Genomic DNA, 7,478 nt, shown 5'->3' with positions numbered 1-7,478 from the left:
GCCGGGAGTGAAATAACCCCATTTAAGTCTTGTTCGTTAACCATCTAATAACGCGATTTAACGCGCATCGACGACTATTGTTGTAGCTATTAACCAACTAAAAATAAGCGATAGCCATGCAACTTTTTAAAATTAGATTGTAGGATTTATGTGCGGATTTTTTATACGAAATTTAGTAATAAAAGTAAATCATACAATAGAACACTTTTATGATTTTTTTCTACAAATACTTTAAACAAACATATGAAACTGACATCATCGATAGATAAATAAAGTTAATTTACGGGACTAATAAGGTCGCACATTAACTGGATAGCTGTTGTATATTTTTATATTTTGCATAAGCTCACTTTTAAATGAATTATGACTTCTGATTACTTTTATAACGATAAAATACTGAATTATTTTAATTGAGTAAATTTATAAATAAAAATAGCCTTCTAAACACGAGTGTATGAACTAAAAATTGTTCTATTTCAAATTAGAATCGACCACCTTTAATGTTTTAAACAGATCATTAACAGACCGTGTATATTTACGCCAAACATTTTTCACTTTAAGTTGTAAAAATAAATTTTGCCAAATACTATACAAATTTTAAAGTTAATTGGTTTGATAAATGTAACAAAAATCTGTTGAAGTCACTTCTGAAGAATCATGTTCGTTATGAGATTTGGAATTGTAATTTTCATGAGATTACATCATTTGATTTCACGAGGATAATATATAAAGTAATGATAAATTTGTCTTTAAAAGGTTTCATCTTATCAACAGTTTGAATAAATTAAAACATTTGAATTTGATTGTTTTAGAAAAAAAAAAAAAATTTCAATCTCTTTCTAAAAAACAAAATATTGAAATTGCTCACCTTAAGCATTTTTCAATTTGCCTTTTGATATTGAAAAATGAAAAATGTTAAAACGTGGAGCATTTTTCAATTTGCCTTTTGATAATGAAAAATGAAATTAACAATTGCAATTTTATGATATAGTCAATCCAAAGCGATCTTTATTTACCTATTTAGGAATTAATGTTCTCATCAAGATATTTTAAATCTCACAACGCATGAATACTTCAGCTATTTGAAAAAAAAAGATGTTTTAAAAAAATGACAGGAAATTTAAGAATCTTCTTGGAATGGAATAGAAAAAATACGAACATATATTCTTTTCAAGTGTGAAAAACATTAACAAAAGTTATACATAATCGGGAATGTTCTAATTAAAATAGTTTTCGTCTCACAACGTTTAATACCTTAGCTGTTTGACCAGCGATGTTAAAAAAAAAGACAGAACGAATGTAATATCATCTTTCTCTATGTTTGAATGTAATTATAAGTCTGTTTTAAGTTGCAAGAATACCCCTAAAGCGGACAAGCAGTTTATTCTTTAAATTGCTGTCATTGAATATCAAGAAAGAAAATAAATCCCGAATTGATTTGAAATTTTGATACGCAATAGTTTTCCTGGAAAATATTCACATCCCTTGGGGATTATTAGTGTACGTCCAGTTGCAAATATATAATTTGCATGTTTGGAACAATTGTGATGATGACGAATTTCTTTTCCTTTATTCGAGAACAATCTAATTGATATATAAATCTGTGAGTTTACTATGTCCATAACTTCGATGAACCAAAGCAAGTTATGTATCGACCTGTATTTAAATCAAATTTGTTCTCTTCTTCCTTTTCTTTTTCTTTCGGTATACCATAGTCTATCGACATTCGATGACTGCATATATCTTGAGGGTTAACAGCTTTGTAATATTTGTGGAAAAAAATAACGTCTTGCTAGTTGAGATGCTTTATGATCGTAAGATAAAAAGATACGTAACAATAACGTTACGTTACATTAACAATAGTTAGCGCGAAAGTACGAGAAACAATTACATAACATAACGTTCTAATGTCTCTTGGCCTATATTCACGACACATACTGTTGGCATACGTGGACAAGTCTATTTACAAAACTTTTACAATTTACACAAAATGTATGTTTCTTTCTTATGTTCCATGTATACATGTATTGTTATGCGTTTACTTTTCTATATGGGTAGAGGTATAGGGAAGGGTTGAGATCTCATAAGCATGTTTAACCCCGCCGCATTTTTGCGCCTGTCCCAAGTCAGGAGCCTCTGGCCTTTGTTAGTCTTGTATTATTTTAATTTTAGTTTCTTGTGTACAATTTGGAAATTAGTATGGCGTTCATTATCACTGAACTAGTATATATTTGTTTGGGGAGCCAACTGAGGGGCGCCTCCGGGTGCGGGAATTTCCCGTTACATTGAAGACCTGTTGATGACCTTCTGCTGCTGTCTTTTCTATGGTCGGGTTGTTGCCTCTTTGACATATTCCCCATTTCCATTCTCAATTTTATATATTTTAAATTGCGATATAGTTCCGCAACTTTCTATCCAGGCGTATAAACGAATGGTCGACAAGTGCGTTCATTTGTTTAAATCAATATTTCTGGTACTAGTATGTTCCATTCTGTCCTTCACAATTGACAACGAGTATATATTACATTTTCCCAAATTTACCCTTGGAAAAATATGCAAATAGATTTTTATTTCATCAAATCTTTTTTTTTTGGTATTATTTATATTTTTATAAGTAATATAGTTTAGTAATGACTAGTATATTATATCACTTTCGGACACGCAGGACAGAGATACATGTTATACACCTGTTAGTTTAAAATAGAAAGTTATAAGTTATCGGCCGTGTACACTGATCAATTTTCTCAGAAGTGAAACGATTGCGTGAACTTGCAAGCTCTACAGGAAATCGCTTGAATACTTTGACGTGTCACCTCACACCCTCGCAATACCTTTGGGAGTAATACCTTTAGCCATGCTGGTGATTAGATTAAGGAAGCTCCGAATTTATATGAATAAAGTTTATTACATAAAAGAATTATGCCTGGAGGCAATTCTTTACCAAGTAATAAAACTGGACAAAATCCTAAGGAAAAGAAATCTACTAACATTAATATTGTTCAAACACTATTGTCAGTCAGAAAGGATTTAGATAAAACAAAAACTAGAACACAACCTAAATTACCTAAAAGAACTCATTCAGAGTTGTCTAGTGAGTCAGACAATAGCATGCCTATTGGATACTAGCGGATTAAATAGTCTACAAAAGGACCTTGATGAAATCAAAACAAACCTTCAGGGGATAACCAAAAAAAGAGGACCTTGACATACTAACAAAAGATCTTGTAAGAACCCATGATTTAGAAATAATTGTTACCTCTATTGTGACCAAACTACTCAAAGATTTGACTCACTATGGATGAGAAACTTAACACTAAATTAGCAACAGTACAGAAAGAAATGCAAGAGATGCAAAACAAGTTTGAAGCCTTATCAATAGAAAATGAAGAACTTAGAAAACAAATTGACCAAACCAGAGATATATTTATTAAAAACAAAAAAGATTAGAGGATTCAACCAGAATGAACCCAGAGGCAATATCTAGTGCCAACTATAATGAACAATACTCTAGGAAAAACAGCATCAAAGTCATAAATGTTTCAAGACGTGATGATCAGAATTTGCGATCAGACTTTATAGAAACTGTGAGGAGGGATCTTAATGTTCACCTAGAAAATCGGGCTGTTGTTGTAATCCACCGCTTGCCATCAGACAAACCTGGACCAAAACCAATGATTGTATGATTGTATTTTATTTCTTTCATTCAACTACTTGATGTAATTTGGATGCAAACATTTTACTATCAATGAGTTCATTAAAGATTTTGTCTGTTAATTGTCAAGTCCTTCGTAACATATTAAAAAGAAAAGACGTATTTGATATGCTGATCAAGTCAAAGAACTGTAATATATATTGTATTCAGGATACTCATTTTACAAATGATATAGAAAACATAGTGAGATCTATGTGCGGTTATGAGTGTTTCTTTTCATCTGTTAGCTCAAACTCTAGAGGTGTAGCTATTTTGTTTAATAATTATTTTGAATGCAAAGTGTTGAAAGAAAAAAAAAGATATAAATGGAAACTATTTAACTTTAGATATTCTTGTAGAAAATAGAAAGATAACTCTTGTATGCCTATACAGACCAAATACAGACAATCCTGATTTTTTTTCTAATATTATGTCTTTTATTGATAATTTTGAAAATGAATACTTTGTTATAATTTGTGGTGATTTTAATCTTGTCCAAAACCCATGTATAGATTATTGCAACTATGTGAATATAAACAATCCCAAAGCTAGGGAAAAAGTACTTGAATTTATCGAAGAAAGAAATTTGATAAACCCGTATAGAGAACTTTTTCCAGATGTACAGCGGTACACTTGGAGGATAAGAAATCCTTTTAACAGGCTAGATTAGACTTTTTTCTTCTCATTGAAAACTTTATAAACAGTTGTTTATAAAAATTGTACTGTACTTCCAAGATATCGGTCAGATCACTCTATGATTTTGCAAGATTTAGAATTTAACCCTTTCATTAGGGGAAAAGGTTTGTGGAAGTTTAACAAATCTTTATTATATGATATAGACTATATAAATACTATTAAGCAAAAAATTCAGGAAGTGAAAACACAAAATTGTGCTTTAGTTTATGATATGGAAAATATTGACAAAATAGATAATTCAGACATTCATTTTAGAATTAACTGTCAGCTTTTGCTTGAGACTCTTCTTATGGAAATTAGGGGAAGACAATTTCATATTTAAGCTTTAAAAAAAAGCATGACGAAAAAAGGGAAATAAATCTTGGAAATGAAATAACTCAATTAGAGGAAAGAGTTGATGAACATTCCATTAACGAATTAGAAGCAAAAAACATGAGCTCGAAAGTTTACAATCACAAAAATTAAAAGGGAAATTAGTAAGATCTAGTGTCAAATGGATACAGGAAGGGGAAAAACCTACTAATTATTTCTGTAGCTTACAATCACGAAATTTTATGAGCAAAATTATTCCCAAAGTAGAGAAAGAAAATGGGGAAATTTTAACAAAACAAAAAGATATTTTGAATGAAGTTAAATATTTTTATGACAATCTTTATAAAAAAAGGGATACTAAAAGTACTTTAAGTGATCTTAAAAAAGACTTGAAAAATTTAAGTGTTCCTATACTTTCGTCTCAGGAAAAACAAAGCTTAGAAGGTACAATTACTGTTAAAGAAGTTGGTGAAGCATTAAAAAATATAAAAAACAACCAAACTCCTGGAACGGATGGTTTTTCAGCAGAGTTAGATAAATTTTTTGGAAGGATCTTCAAATTTTTATTGTAAATTCTTTAAATTTTGGTGCAATAACTGGGGAACTATCTGTTACACAAAAACAAGGGATTATTACTTGTTTATCAAAAGGGAATAAACCCCGCCACTTAAAAAAAACTGGCGCCCTATATCTTTACTGAATACTGTGTATAAAATTGGATCAGCAGCTATTGCAAACAGATTTAAGAGTGTCCTTGATAAATTGATAAATTTTGATCAGACTGGTTTTATTAGTTGAAGGTATATTGGGGAAATATAAGACTCATTTATGATATATTACAGTACACAGAGGAACATGAAATACCAGGGTTATTACTTTTGATTGATTTTGAAAAAGCTTTCGACTCTATATCTTGGGACTTTTTGATAAACGTTTTGAAATTTTTCAATTTTAGCGAATCTATCATCAATTGGGTTAAAGTTTTTTATAATAACATCAACTCTGCTGTCATCCAGGGGGTGAACCTTTCATATTTTTTTTACTATTGAAAGAGGTTGTATACAAGGGGAACCCCTGTCTCCATATCTTTTTATTTTATGTGTTGAGATTCTAACATTGAAAATAAGGGGAAATAGTGACAGTAGTGGTATAAAGGTCACACGGGTTGAGCATAAATTGTCACAATTTGCTGATGATACCTCTTTGATTTTGGATGGGAGTGAAAAATCTTTAAAAGAATCATTATTAGAATTAGACTGGTTTGCAAAAATATCTGGACTGAATATTAACTTCACAAAAACAGAAGTTATTTGGTTTGGGAGCAAAAAATATAGTACAGATACTTTATGCCCTAACAGAAATCTGTCCTGGGGTGAAACTACTTTTAAATTACTAGGAATCAATTTTGATGTAGATCTAGAAAAAATTGTTTAGATAAATTATTCTGAAAGGATTGTACAGATTAAAAAAACTTTAAATCAATGGTCAAAGGAATCTAACTGTTATAGGTAGAATAACTGTGATTAAGACTCTAGTCTTGCTTATTGTAAACCATCTCATTATCTCTCTGCCAAATCCTTCAGAGGATATTATTAAGAGAATAAATGAAATTATTTATACATACATATGGAACTCACCTATACATAGAGTTAAGAAGGATATCCTTATCAAGGATTATTTGGAAGGATTTGAATATGTTCATTACAGCACTTAAATCAACATGGATTAGAAGGACTTTGCAGAGAGATAGTAAATTGCAAAATATTTTCATGTCAAGTATAGATAAAAGAAAGTTGTTTAGTTGTGGTGTTGTTTATATAAGACAACTTTATATGACAGTTAACAGCCATTTTTGGAAAGATGTACTAAGATCCTGGGAAATGATTATTCAAAAAGAAGAAATTTTACTTATGATTCATTTTTATCAAATCAACTTTGGCTGAATAATAATATTAAGGTTGGTAATAAATCAGTAATTTTCAAGAATGGTTCAAAAGTGGTATTAGATTTTGTAAATGATATAGTTGACCAAAATGGTTCGTATATTTCATTTGACCAATTTAAGCCAAAATATAACATTAACACAGATTTTCTTAAATTTTAGAGTGTTATTTCGGCAGTGAAAGAGGTATCAAAACTTTCCCTAAAGGATCTTACAAATTAGTTTGTCCTTTTATACCATCATGTCTGCAAATATTTTTAAAACATTGTAAAGGATCAAAAGATATGTATTCTGTACTAACAAGAAATAATGTTATTCCTACTGGACAGCTTACGTGGGTCAAAATTTTAGGTAAACAGAATCTGAACTGGAAAAAGATTTTCAAACTGCCTTTTGCTGTTACTAAAGATAGTAAATTACAGTGGTTGCAATATAGGATTAACCATTGCATTATTGCCACAAATCAGTATTTAGTCAAAATAAAATTGAGCGATGATCCTTTTTGTCATTATAAATCAGATAATGAGTCTATAGAACACCTATTTTGGAATTGCAATACTGTATAAAATTTTCTACAGGATATTGATAACTGGTTCCTTTCCGGTGGAATAAGTCTTCCAATGAATAAATTAAACTCTCTTTTTGGAGACTTATCCAAGATATTTCCCAACAACCCATATAACATGATTTTTCTTTATATTAAACAATATGTGTATAATTCTAGATGCTTTAAAAAGAATCTCTCATTGCAAGCAATTATAATAAAGCTGAAAGATATGTATAAATTAGAGAGTATGATAGCTGTAAAAAAGATTTTTTTACAATTACTTATGACTA

This window comes from Mytilus galloprovincialis, chromosome 9 (genome assembly GCF_965363235.1).
Source record: "Mytilus galloprovincialis chromosome 9, xbMytGall1.hap1.1, whole genome shotgun sequence".
NCBI lineage: Eukaryota > Metazoa > Mollusca > Bivalvia > Mytilida > Mytilidae > Mytilus > Mytilus galloprovincialis.
Note: the sequence above shows the minus strand (reverse complement) of the source record.